Genomic DNA, 15,297 nt, shown 5'->3' with positions numbered 1-15,297 from the left:
CACTGGCAGGCATACATAAGCTAACATTCAACTGTAGATATGCTAAGGTTTTGACTAAAATAATCTGCTATGCCAAAAATGAATGTCGAACACATATGATAACATTGAAGCATTATTATCAACTCTAAAATGTAACAACCTTTTGAAGGATGACTTTGTACTTTTATTAGTAGGTACCGGAGACATCCCATCTATATGGATCAGCTGTCGCCAATTTTATACTAAAAACTAATGTAGTTGTCTGAGCCAGTCACAGATTGCGCTAGTGTCTAAAATTTTGTACCTTAATTTTTGTTACTGACATAGTTACTGGGTCATAACAGTTGCTATAGCTCATAATAAGTCATTCCATCAGTTTTACTTGGTAAAAACCATCATGTAATCGGCAGAAATCAGTACAGTAATCTAGATCAGCGCAATCTGTAGATGGCTCACATCAACTAAGACAAATTTTATTAAAAACCTGGCTACAACTTTAACATGGGGATGGAATGTCTAGTCGTCTAATCAAAGGTACCGGTAATCATTTAAATATTCAATGAAATGAAAATAATTAGGTTCAGTTGAATGAAGTAGGACGGTATTAGTAAAATATCAACCTAGGGCAAGGAAAATACAAAATATGTTTTGATTTGACTACTACATGAACAATTTACAACCGCTGATCATGATACCTCTGTTTCAGTTAGGAGGGAAATTGTAAAAAGTTTTAGACCAAATCCTAGATGCAAGGAGTATTTCCTCTCCCATTCTTGTGTATTTACTGAAATCCTTAGTTATGTTACAAAAGCTCATGTTATAATAACCTATAGTGTGAAATGATTAGGGTGGAGAGAATAAGAGATTTGAGAATAGAATATAGCATCAGGCTTGAGTAGGTAGTACCAAATGATATGTTTAGGAAGAGATTTTACCTTTTACATTTTCTTCTTTGTATAAATTTTGAGGTGTCTTGAGGTTTGAAATTTAGAATTATTAAGAATAGTTATAGTGAAAAGAGAGGACTAACTTTGTTAAATACTTTGAGGAAGAAAAAACCACTAAAAATAATTAAGATTATCACAACAGTTATATAATATCTTCAACATGAACACAGATTATTAAAAACAAAACTAACACCATCCAAAAGACACATGTTAATATTTAAAACATGTGTTAGAGCCAGACCAAAGACAATAATATTTGAATGTTAAAACATTGGAGACAGACTGATGGCAAAATTTATTTTAAATCAATGGAATACTAAAACATGGTGTGCTTTTCTTAATTTCTAGTATCACGTAAACTAGATAATAAGCTTAAAGTTTAAGTAAATCTATTTGATATATAGTAATCAAAAACATTCTTATTAGTTTACTTGGTTGAAATATCGAGAGTCCGAAAAACTCGGGATATTTTTGTAGTAACTTGATGATGCAACGAATGTATAGGCCGAGTAGCCTAATATTCGCGTTTTATAGGTCCTGGATTTATTTATTCAATTTTTATTACTGTATAAATCTCTTATGGGCTTGTAAAGGGGTTAGTGGAATTATAGTTTTAACCGTGTTCCCAAAACATCATAGGGGTTCTAATATTTCCCCCAATTCATTCTTAAATGGATTGGGAAAGAAGTTGAGTCCCCATGCATTTATTTCTAAACAGTATTTTTCCCGCATTCCAGGGATGTTTTGCAAATGAATGATTGCTAAATGTTTATGAATATTAAACTAAGTCTGAGTGCAAAAGGAACTAACCATTACTGATATAATGCCATTTACCAACAGAAAAATACAGATTAACACATATATGGAAACTTGGAAAAAGCCGGAAAGAGAAAAGGAGTTTTTATCAGAGCAGAATTGCTTGTGGATGATAAAAACAGGTTATCTAGCTCCAGCATATCAGCGGTAGCGTGCACTGAGCGCTGAGCGGAGCAACACTAATGTTTAGGACGTTTAGGTGATCAAAGAAAACAATTTACAACGTTTGACGTATCATAAAAAGCCTGACTGCCACGTACTTTGTTGTTTAAAACCTAAAAGACGTATGTCCACTCTCATTAGAGTTACTATAACTTATAATTATTTAATTAACAAAATTTCATTTAATTTGGATGTTTCAAGCCATATTTTAAGCTTCAACTGTATATTTCCAAGTTTAACAGGTTATTAATATCCATAAGGTTAAAAGAATACCATTTAATTCAAACTGAATTATATATAAGCTTAGATAAATTAAAGTAGGTACGAAATAGTGTGTTGCATTAGAATGCAGATTATTTATTACTATAACAAGAATCTTTGTTTTAAAAATGCTTTAGAGCTAATCTTTCATCATACTGTGCGGAAAGCAGTCGTTTTTTAACTCGTCAGAAAAATCGTCGTTTTCGGGTAACTTCAAATAGGGAATATAAAATACATATGGTAAATCTTTCGGTTCACTAACCTCAAAATTTTATCAGTGCATTATGAAAACGTTGCTATACACGACATTTTAAGTTATGTTTGTCAAGAACTGAAATGTAAACATTGATGACAACTTTGTATAACTTCAAATTATGTGGTCTAATTTTGTAACGATCAAAAGGTTATTTCCACAGTATGATAAAAATAGTTGTTCATCACACGGAGCTTAGGTAAGTGTCTTTTTGGTACATAATTGTATTGCGTACCAAAAAGAGCCACTTGGCTCCTGGAGATGAAAACTACTATTTATTTAGCCTATATTTGTTATCAATCATAGGTAAGATATTATTCCTGATCAGGGGTTGACAGAAAACAAGTTAACCAACCTCAATTCAGTACAATTTGGTTCTTCGGACATTTGCCTGTTAAAACCAAACCTTCCATATTCGATTTGAAACTGTGATAGACTATAGTGAAAAAGCAGTGTTTCGTAAATAATCAATAATAAAGTACAGAGAAGTTTTAATAAATTATTTTATTGTTTGTGACTGGTAAACCTGACACCACAGCACTGCGATTGTTTACACCTCCACCTTGAGACACACGTTCATCAATGATTGTCCTTGCCTCTTTATGCTGTTACAATACCTGAACTTACTTTCCCCGACCTTCGACCAATCGATTATAGTGAGCGATTTAGCGGGCGATCAAATAGGTCAATCAATGCGATTAACTACGTAGTATCATTGACTTTGTATATTGAGACAGGCATCCGATTTTTATGGGGCGACTGTAGCCGAAGCGTTAGTTGTTTCCCTAGGACTAGGTTAAATCCCCTCTCGTAGAAAGTGTCACTTACTAAAATTCTGTTTTATCGTAGTTTTTTCTTACTATGTTAGTTGGTGGGGACTTGAATGCTGTGTTTAATAATAAATTACTCTTTTAAAAGTAGAGTGGTCGACTAGGACATTAAGGTTTATGTTTATTTGTTTATACAGGGTGATTTGTACTCAGTGTGACAAAATTTTGTTGATGTAAGTACAAAGTAAATGAAGTGTGATGATGCATATCAAATGTTCCAAGTCTCAAAATTAGCGTCCCAAAAAATGATTTTATGTTTTTCAAAAACAAACATGTTTTTAAACTTAATACAGCGATTTCTCAATTACCTGTATATGGAATTGAGTAGATAATGTAATTTTCGTGTTCTACATTAAATTTTGAACAAGAATAATGGAAAATGACGGAGGATCAGTTGTAAAAATTCCATTGTAAATAGATTCAAAGATAAAAATTAAGATGTTTGATAAAAATGTTAAAAACAATGGTCTATTGCATTTTTCACACCCTGTATACAAGAAAGTGTCGGAATATGTTAAAAACTGCGCCATTTTATAAGCTTTCCAACCATATGCTACACTATTGAGGTTTAGATATTTTTTTGTTTGTTTTAGTGGTTTTAATACCAGAAAACAGGGGACTTTTTTACTGTTTTTACTGTTCAAGCTGAAACAAAAATACAATAATACATGCAGACTTTCTATGTTTTAAATGTTAAAGACACCATGCTTTGTAGTCTTCAAACCATTAAAGCGTACATAAGCAGACATAAACCTCAATAGTGTAGCATATCGTTGGAAAGCTTATAAAAATGGCGCAGTTTTTAACATATTCCGACACTTTCTTATATACAGGGTGTGAAAAATGCAATAGACCATTGTTTTTTAAATTTTTATCAAACATCTTACTTTTTATCTTTGAATCTATTTACAATGGAGTTTTTACAGCTGATCCTCCGTCATTTTCTATTATTCTTGTTCAAAATGTAATGTAGAACACGAAAATTACCTTATCTACTCAAATCCATTTACAGGTAATTGAGAAACCGCTGTATTAAGTTTAAAAACATGGTTATTTTTGAAAAACATAAAATCATTTTTTGGGAAGCTATTTTTTAGACTTGGAACATTTAATATGCATCATCACACTTCATTTACTTTTTACTTACACCAAAAAAATTTTGTCACACTGAGTACAAATCACCCTGTATAATACATATTTCCTGGAGTGGGTGGTAAGATGTTTCTAAATTTGAAGACAGAACGTAGCCTACTACACTATTTTGACAGAGATAGCGTAAAGAATATTTGTCTTTCAATATTTTCCCAGTGAGAAGAACTTACTAGATGAATTCAATAACAGTACACTTGTCCCTAGATAAATCGACAGGTTCAGGATTAAGAAGGGACAACTTTAGATTGTTTTATCTATTATTATTTACTATTTGTTTATCATATCTTTACAACCGTATGTGTACCGTATGACAAAACTAAAAAAGCCAATTAATTTTACGCTATTCACTAATAAATAGAATAACTTTGAGATACATTAAATCATATAAAATCAAGTACAACCTTTTGATAAAATCCTTGTTTCAGAAATGTCACCGTATCAGGATAATAAACAGCAAAAACTTGTCTATCGCGGATCTTCTGTTCTCAACAATGCCACTGAGAAGCATCTGTTTTGTTGTGTTTACCTCTGCTAGGACAAGGAACTTGGCAACAGCTGATCCAAGGACATCAGCTGATGTTATGACCTTGGCCATGAATGTTAATGTAGATGGTCAGTATCTAACACACATTCCTCGAGACTCTGATTATATCAGTGAGGAAACACCTGCAGTCACTAGGCAATCTAGAACGGATGATTTAAATAACTTAAATCAGTTTAGTAAAAAGTGATATGTAACTAAAGTTATCTAACTAACTAACCACTAAACCAAAGTAAGTTAATGTACTAAACGGTAAACATAAATTTTGCATTTCTTAACTGTTGTTTTTTTCGCAGTCAGTATTTTTTATATTTTACATTTTGGTAAGGCAAAAGGTAAAAAATCCCTGGTCTTAATGCTGAATAAGTTAGCACTTAGATCTAGAGTTTGATCCACCCATGATCATACCAGCAACTTTTAGATTTGGAGGCGAGCATTATCGCATTTATTTTAGTAATAAAGAATAACATTTCTCTACGGAATGAGAAAAACAGTTTATGTAACATAGAGTTCGAGTTTACTGATGATCGAGTTATGTAAGTGTCAAAACAATCGCCCGCACAAAAACTCCTACTTGTGAGGAAAGACTATTTATCATCATACGAACTTTAATATTTTACTCGCAATCATGTGACATGACCCTTACAAATTAATTCCAGAGTTGAACAATTCGCCTTAGTTTATATTTTGTACTATTCATTATTAATTTATGAACGTCATTTCTCGTAACCATTTATTTCCTAAATGGAGAACCCTGCAGTACGCTCCTTATATTGGTGATTCCTTCAAGAAAGTTACAAATAACAAACTAGTGTGGAAATACAACCAGATTGCCTTGGAGACCTTGCAATGTATTTTAATTCTAAATATTAACATACGAATCCGTTTCCTGGCTACATATACACTTTTCCCTGGCTAGTATAAATGATGATTTCTTCTAATTGAGTTATTCGAGTGTACGTATGTTATCCGACTGAGTTTATTGGGTTGGACATTAAGTAACTTTGTGTGGATTTTACTTATTTGCATAGCTGCTTTGGTGTTCATTTAGGATTCGCATTAAAGCAAGCATATTATATGAACAAAATAAACAGCTAATCAAAATACTGTAGCTATTTGCAATTTTAATCAGTTTAACCGTAGATTTTGAGGGTTCCGTAAATAGATTATTCTTTACAGTAATTATTTTCCATCACTGTGAGATTAACCAATTAAACTGTATAATGTTATATAAGGGCTTATGATGTTTATATTCGTGAGGGTTGCGGTTGACTGTTTTTTTAGTTGTATGAAACCCATTTTTGTTTAAACGATTATGTGTAAACAGACTTCACAATAATGTTCTGCAAGTGCCTAATTTCCTTTGCTAATGCATATTTTGTTAAATGTAATATCTTTAAGTACGTTAAGTTTATCTGAGACTCTTTCAGTCATCAGTGGTCCTAGATAAGGTTGGCTGATTTTTTAACAAGTCTTCCATATTGAAAATAAAAAATTCAAAACTTTATTGGGCATTAATAATAGGTTACACATTTTCAGTTTATTACAAACATGTTCCAATAAGAGTCAAAATAAAACGGACTATGTTTCCATTTTACACTTGACAAGTAGATAACTAAAGAATTTTGTTTACTGAAATGTTGTTTCTAAAATCCTATTAACTCAGATTTAGAAGCACAACTTGACGAGTTTGAAAATTCAACCTAACTATGGAAGGAGTTTATCAACGCCCAACATTCAAAAATCCTTTGATATTACGTAACGTGACTTTGCATCTGAAGCTCATTGTCGTTATACAACAACTGTTTCGCTCAGATGTTTGTTGAACGCGGCCGGCTTAGGATTTTGGTGGCACGAGTTACGTAATTATACTTACCAATTACGTAAACATTATTGACGAAGTATTAACAGTTAATTTCCAAGCAAAATATGTATTTAAGGGGTTTATCTACTAAAACAAGGCAACAAATGAGAAAAACTATACTCAACATGTAACTTCTTTCTCATTTACATACTTGCACTTTTTTCCGTTTGACATAGCATGCAGTGAAACTGTATAGTAATGTGGGCAAAAGACACAGTTGTAATCCTACTCAAGTTCTAGTTTATCTATAAGTATTGTAATTTATTATAATCTACACCTGGGAAGCGGAAGTGCCAACTTGTATCTGAACGTTTGAATGCTTTACTCCACAATATTTTAAATACTGGAACTCATTAACAAAGCGTAGTTTACATAATACAGTCGTTAGTTCCTGTTTGGATGTTACATTGTTGTTTGTTTTGTATTTTAAGAGGAAAAGATAGACGCATTGAAGATTTGTTGACTCTAACACGCCCTTAAATATGACTCCTTGGGCTACAAATGTATTCACCATCTACCATTATGTATTCTCGTCTGTTGGAGTAGGATGTCAAAATAAACAACTAACTATGATACAACTTTGTCGGTTCCCAACTTGAGCAGTTTTCCATTGTTCAATAGATTTTACGTTTTGTGTACATGATTATGATACTATGAGGTATTTTTTTTTTATTAATTGAGGATTTATGATACTACGTATCTAGTAACAGAAAGATCATTGACCAATAAATCGGCCATTATCTTTGCATCTAGTGAACAAGGATGGTCGAGCAAGTTGTCTGGCGAGGAAGACTTGTTTATATAACATCCAGGTCAAACTCGAGACATTCCGAATGCGTTACGTAACCGCAATTGTGTGATCAGTCAATCAGCTTATTGATTACTAACTTATTAATTATTAAGCGTATTCCTCAACTTAGGTGTTTAGGTGCTCATAGAGTCAAAAAGATAATTTTTCTGCCTTTTAGGGGTTTTATTTTTTGTGCTTCTTACTTGTTCAAAGCAAATTATTATCATTGATTTGTATATCCGTATAATCATGGAAAGTAATACTAGTAAATACTTAAACCCTTGGCTTAAATCTCATAGCTTGGTTCTTTAGAATAAAAAATTCATAGACGTCGACTTTTGCCACGAATAAAACATTTACTCCCGTAAGGAAGACATCCTATCCATACGGACCAGCTGAAGCAAGTTTGTTTATTATCATAGAATATAGTTCGATGAGTATGTCACAGGGTGTTCTGATGTTGAAATTATATTTTCTTCCTCAACTACTCTAATATGGTTGAATTTAAAATATTAATAATTTGCCCTTTTAGTTAAGGTGCTGTTGAAAAGTTGGCGAATTTTTCAGAAATTAGCAATTTACTTCAGCGCAATTTAACTATGTCCATTTTGATTAAAACTTTGTGACAAGATTAACATGGGTATGTACTGCCAACATGGAGTGCATTTATACAATTATTGATAAACACAATGCAATTTCATGCAAGCGAAATGCAATACTTTGTGAAGACCTCTTCAAATGTGAACCAAATATCTTTTGAGTTATTCTGGTTAGGGAAAACACTTTCCAAAATCAACGATTAGATATAAACCAGTTAATGACGTTTGTTTCCTAGACGATACTCAAGTACGACATTTAACATCAAGTATGATTTGATTTAAGATTATGGTTACTTGGCATTTCAAATACTGCGTTATCACTTATCAACTGTGATACTGTGTTGTTTGGTTATGTTGAGTGAATTTATTTGTAGGCCTAAACAAAATATTAAACAATATAAAGGTATTTTTAAAAGCAAATTATCGTACTTTTAAAAGTGATGATACATAAACCAATAAACTAGGCTGAATATCTGGTAGAATAAATATGACCAAGTAGCGTATAGATACATAAATGTTATTTAGTATAACGATGACTGTAGGATACGTTTTGAATGAGATGACAGCTTTTTGTTACTGACTAGTTACGCGCAGAATAAGCGTACTACTAGTTTAAAAAAAAATGAACTGCTGGCTCGACTTTCGAACCATAAAAATGCTACTGACTCTCACAGGATCAATCCGACAACCGGTAACCAGACGAGCATTTTAACTACATGTCTAAGGAGGCATTATCCTGAAACTATTATAATTATGTAGCACACCAGGACCAAGGACGAGGTTAGTGAGCCGAGTGACGCTCCGAGTTGTGATGTTACATCATCCGAACAGCTGAGACTAATGACAACAAACTAGAGCAACAATTAAAACTTAAGAGTCTTAACAATATTATCGTAAATGTCAATAATTTACAAAAATACATCGGTTTTAAAATGAATTGTCAACAACCACAGTACGCTCTTTTTCACTAAACACTAGTTTCTAAATTTTTCAAACAAGTCGTGTGATTTTAATGTGATTCTTTACAATTCTTGTTTCAGTTAATTGCTTATGTATCATTGTTTTCTGAGAAACATTTAGATACAATGGAATCCTGCTGTGGATATTCGCCGGAGGAAAAACCATCATCCAGGACCACTTCTTTGGACACCACGTGTTGTGGTTCCCTAAGAAGATCGACTGGAAGAGTAACCTTTTGAGTACAATAAATACAAAAGTTTGTCTCTATAAATTCATTCCTCCCTAATCAATCAACACATGTTAGTCATGCAGTCCATTGTTAACGAAATGTTTTTTTGGCAATGTTCTACACGATTAAATTTTAAGATTAAGTTTTGGTTTGAGAGTCTATTGTTTTAACATTTGAAAATTTCCTCTGAGTAGTTCATAAAAGAGTGCAACACTTTATTCATTTCATAAATATCACTAATAATAATGACAAAAAGTCATAGTGTTTTGCTATACTGTACAAGAGTATTTAATTCCCCAACGATAAAATCACAAAATAACAGAATTTCCTCATAGATGAAAGCTTTTAATAATGGGTTTTCTCGGTGAGTATGTGTACATGATGCAATTTTTTTAGCTTCCATGACACAGTTGTATTTGGATACTACAAGTAGACTTAAAGAATTGTAAAATTTAAAGCAGGCTGTTTGTTCAGTGACTAACAAAAAAATATATTACGAACTCAGTGACTATGTTTCTCTTTCTCTGGTGCAGTTTACAACGTGTGCTCTTGGGTTATTATTACAGAGGAACAGTACTGCCGAATATCTTTTTTATTGTTGGTATTTTTACTACTGTAAAAAATAGGTCGATGAAATTTCGTTAAGCTAATAATTAAGTAAAAAACTAATAAAGAATGAATCTTTTAGGTAAAGTGTTTAATAGATAATTATATGAAACTCACACCACCAAGCAACGTTAGGACAGCAAATTAGACAAAAAATAATTATATCCTTTTATAAAATCCACAAAGCCCTTGAAGTAACGTACGAGATGGTTACGCAAAGTAAGATCTGATGAAGTAGGCTAAATTTGGAAATCAGACAGTTTAAAATAACATTTGCCCTGTCTGTTTAGTTTATCGTGTTGCAATTTTCCCCCGATGACCCGAGACTAGATAAACCTCAGGATTAAACAACGTGAGCTTAAACATCTGTATAATCACCAATTGAAACGTGCAGCTTTGTTTGAGGTTCCATCGGTTTGGTTTAATATCAAAATATTGTTTAGTATTTAAAATATCGAACCATGGCCCATTTAGATAATTTTGCTTATGTTTCTGATTTTGGATTGTTTTCTGACGTACAGGCCCGGTTTCTCCAAGTAGCGTTTAAATTAAACGGGTTTAAAGTTAAACCAAAGTTTAAACCATCAATCAATTTCTCTATACATTTTGGCCTGAAGTTTGAGTTAAACCATGGAAGAAGAATGTTAATATTTAAAAAATCGTCTAATAAAGTTTAATAGATGAGTGGATAGAGTTATTAACTAGTTATCACAAGGTTGCCGGTTCGATGCTGGAAAAATTCAGTTGATTTTGGATTGTTAGAAAGTGGTTCCTAGCTATTCTTGATCATTGGGTTGTCATACCAGTAGTATAAAACACGGGGGTGATCCCGTGACGTCATAATTAGGTAATTGGTAAGTATTTTGTGATTGTGGAGCAGCGTGAATTACGCAGCGACTCTGGCGATGTATGTTGTGGATTGGTTGGTATTGTTATTAGGTCAAGGTCATCTGAATCTGTTTTTAAAAAATATTCTGCACTAATGGATAAATAGTGCAGAATATTTTTTATTTGATTTATTCATTTATTTTTTTTACAATCAACAATAGTAATAATAATGTAAAGTAGTTAAATCTAAGTTAAATCTAAGAAGTGTTGGAATCGTTCTTCGTCGTAGAGCTGCTGCTTCCATATATGTTGAATGCTGAATGGTCGGTTTCAAATTTTCTTCGATTGGGGCATGGTGGTTTGTAAGCTCCGTAGTCTGGAAGCAGAGTGCTGTTGGCTGTTGTTGTTACTGTAACTGCATACCCACTTGCAAGTAGAACTCTCAACTCTTCAGCAAAAACATCTATATCATGGTAGGTTGAAAGTTGAACATCGTCGTACTGGACAAACTTCACCTTGAGAGACATAATTGTTGTATTGAGCTGAAGTTGCCTCTAGGAAGTCCGCAGAACGATTGAAGGCATAGGACTATCTTCTTGTATTTATAGGTAAAGTCCATCCCCCCCCCCCTCCTAGCTACCCCCACCACTAATCTTTTTAAAGGGCCTCGTATTACACCATAAATATTTTCATCACAGAAATAATAGGGGTTCTACAATAAACGCAATTGTCAACACTTAGGCCGCACATGATGCAGCTGCAAAAATGTTTGCAAGGTAAAAACACAATTTCCCTCTCTGCGGACAAACATACTATGCACTCCGATCCTTGTTTTTGCACAGGTTCGTTTGTTCCTACGCCTTTGGTTGAGCTTCTCTTTTTAACTATCACATTTTTATTTATTCGCTTGGAATATTTGTTCACAAAGTCTTGCCCCTTGTTAACAACCACAAAGGGGCATCTTGGAAACCATCGTGCATGTTCTTGCCACGGATCATCTTCTTCTTGCCAATCCTTTAATCCTCCTCCACAGTAGTAACATATAGTTTCATCATTCTTCCCAGTGTAAAAAAACCCTGCTTCGGATAATTCCCATTTGGAATTGTTTACGACAGAGTTATGTAAACTTTTTTCAAAAGAATTTAGCCTAGTTTGAAAGTGAGTATAGTTCGGAAAGGCAATTTTAATCTTCAAAATGGTTGCGGACATATTAAGAGAGTAGATGGCTCGCTGCAATCCAAATGATTAAAACCCAACTGTTAGCAACGTTTTATACGCAAAGAAGAGGGGTGGGGGTTAGCTAGTTTGTAATCGATTGTAAAAATGTTGTTTCTGATTTAGGTCAAGGTCATCCATATCAGTTTTTAAAAAATATCATGTTAGTATTTTAGACAAAATACTAACATGATAATTTATAATATTTTATTTATATACAATCATTTGTACAATATTCTTATTCTAACAACAGTGCAAAGAGAGTTCTGTAGAGTTGTTCCCACTAACTCCATGAGATACCAAATAGAGAGAGCCCGGTTCGATGCTGCGTAGATCCTCATTTTGTAACATGCTGACAAACCGTTTTGGAAGAAACATTTGGAACTTTGGTTCATCTCCTGGAGTAAAAGGTGCATCGCTTAAGGAGACTAGAATAGCGTCCCCAATAGATGTTTCCATTTTCTTCATTCTATGCACAATATAATGTTTTAGTTCCTTAAGTTCTGAACACTTTTTAGTAATTAAAACACTTGACTTTGAATGAGTGTTGAACTGATCAACAAGGTTCTGGAGTTGAGATGCCATCTTTATTGGTCAAGCTGTAGGTGTTTTCCTGTCCTAGGTTGGAACAATACTGATGTGTTGTCTGCACACTTTCCTCATATTTATACCCATCGATTCCCCCACTACCGCAGCTCTCCTTTTGGTTTAGGAATGATGCTATACGGTATGCATTTTTTAAAGCACATTGACCTTGACGATGACATTTGTTTTTGCCTGCAAGACAAATACCGTCATAACACACTTTAAAATTTGAGTCAATCGTTACATCAATCACGTTACCAATGGTATATTTTTGAATCCAGCTTCGTTTTTCCAAACCTTTAGTGTAAATACGGTTGAATTTCGCACAAAAGTGATACATTACATCATCTACAGTGTTGTAATCTAAAAATCCTTCATTCCATGCAATGTGATGAAAATTCCTAGTAACCCACTTATTAGTTAACTTGGCTTTAGAATTTAGTTTTTTAAAAGAATGTGGTGGTTTAAACATAAAGGGATAGACAACGTACGTTAATAAATCTAAAATTACTAACTCCTTAACAACATATTCATTTGTATTTCCACGAAAAGCTTGGAACTCAATCACACAGGGTTTCTCTTCTATTGTTTTAACTTTGTCTGAGAACCATACCCTCTGCTCCATGGTAAGAATGTCAAGTAACTGATTTCCACACCACGGTAGGTTTTATATTTATACCAGGCCGTACAGTTAAGGCGCGTTGATGTATATTTAACGTGGGCATCATCCCCAAGTAGGCCTACCCCACGAGTTTAAATTAGTTTTTTTTATTTCAAACTAAAACACACTTAGATTGGCTGTGTTTCTTCAATATTTTCTTTTACGTCATCCGTTGTAGTCTTATTGATCTCGTAGTCTTTTATACTCCGCCACATTTCAACCTCATAGGGGATTCGATTAAAAATTGATGTATCGATCGGTCCGTGTAGAATCTGGGAGTCAGGGTATTGATCCATAGCATCCACTAAATATTCTTTTATTACAGAGCTTGAAAATGTTAGTTGTTTCATGTATCTAGTTACAGGTGAAGCGGCACAACCCAAAACATAAAATTCTTCTCTTGTTAGTTGAATCTTAATATCGTGTTTTGATAGGTCTCTGAAACGTATTTGCTGTCCTCCACGATACTTATAAATATCTATTTCTATGTCACAATCCAATAACCGAACAGCCGTTTTTTTACCAAACATGTTTTTAGCCAAATAACATTCGATTAAGTGCAAATGTTTTATGAATGAGTCCCAAGCATGCTCCGAAAAAAACAACATTTTTGCTCCATGATTTAAAATTGCGTTAGGTGCGTATGATAGGTCCTTCACTAATCCGATTGCAATGCCTTTAGACATACATCTTGAAATGGGGTAAAATATACGGAGGAAAATATCCGTTAACATATTAAGAGGAAGGTCGTCTTCGGGGGTTTTCTTCCTCTTTAGCGCTGAGTTAGTTACAAAAACACTGTTTTCACAACTGTCCATATCATTGTTATCTTGAGTATGGAATTTTAGAAACTCTGATAATTCATCTTCACAAAGCTTAACTTTTGCGTCATATTCTTCTTCTCTAACAACCACCTCTTCTTCCACTTTGGTACTGCTTTTATCTTTGTCCGTTAAAGAATTCATGTCTACAGTATCATATGTTGCTTCAACCACTGACAAATATAAACTGAATCCTTGCTTAAGTGACTGCTATTTATACCTTGTCTTGCTGAGGCTTATAAAACCATCTTTACTATACCGGTTAAAGGTGTGTACGTTACAATTTTGTCATGAAGAATCAAACAGTACGCACTTGTATTAGAAGGTATGTTGGATTCAAACTCCATTTCTAATTTAATATCCACGCTAGAAGATTTAACGGATTCATTTTGTTTTGAACAATCAATAACCACGATAGGTGCTTTTGAACTAAATTCAGTTGGTGATAGTAATGGTGTGTTTGCCTTGCCATAATATGAAGATTGAAATCTTGCATACATGTCGTATAAAATACTATACCGCTTCTTTTCAAAAGAAACATTTAAATTGTCGTATGGAAAGAATTGAGAGTTAAGGTACAGTTTACAGTTTTTAAGTTTACAATGATCGAATAATGTTGCATCAGCAGTTATGTTACTTCTTCTGTCCGTTTGCAGTCCAACTATCACATATCTAGGTTTTTCCAAATGATTAGAAGTCTTTACAGTCCATGTATGTCTTTCTGTCTCCGGTAGAATAGGGTATTCATGCAATTCCCAGCTTCTGAATGGTAGAACGATATCACGATCAGCTTTCAACTGCCTTAAAAGTGTAATCCTGTGTTCATCTGCCAGTTTCAAGTGTGGGACTCTCCAAACTATCTTATTCAAGTATAATTTCCATTCCAGAGCTTCTTCAGTCGTTGATTGGGGTGCTATAATAAGGTCTTTGTCATTTGAAGATCGCAACAGAACCAATTCTTGTTTTACGTTTATCAATATCTTATTGTAATCCTCCGCAAAACCTAGTAACAACCTTAACGGCACAGAAAAATCAAAATTACCATTTGCATTGGGTTTTATGGAATCTGAACTGGGATTAACCCACCCAGCAACCGCTAGTAGATTTCTTGCGTTTGGTGATAATGAGCATAGTCCTTTCAGTGTACTAGATATCCCTACCCTTTTTGTAGAGTCTATGGTAACTCCTGAAATTTCAT

Source organism: Macrosteles quadrilineatus, unplaced genomic scaffold (assembly GCF_028750875.1).
Source record: "Macrosteles quadrilineatus isolate MER2022 unplaced genomic scaffold, UCM_ALF_1.0 Scaffold_8__2_contigs__length_117827958, whole genome shotgun sequence".
Taxonomy (NCBI): domain Eukaryota; kingdom Metazoa; phylum Arthropoda; class Insecta; order Hemiptera; family Cicadellidae; genus Macrosteles; species Macrosteles quadrilineatus.
The sequence above is the reverse complement of the archived record's forward strand: the minus strand, read 5'-3'. Positions refer to the sequence as shown.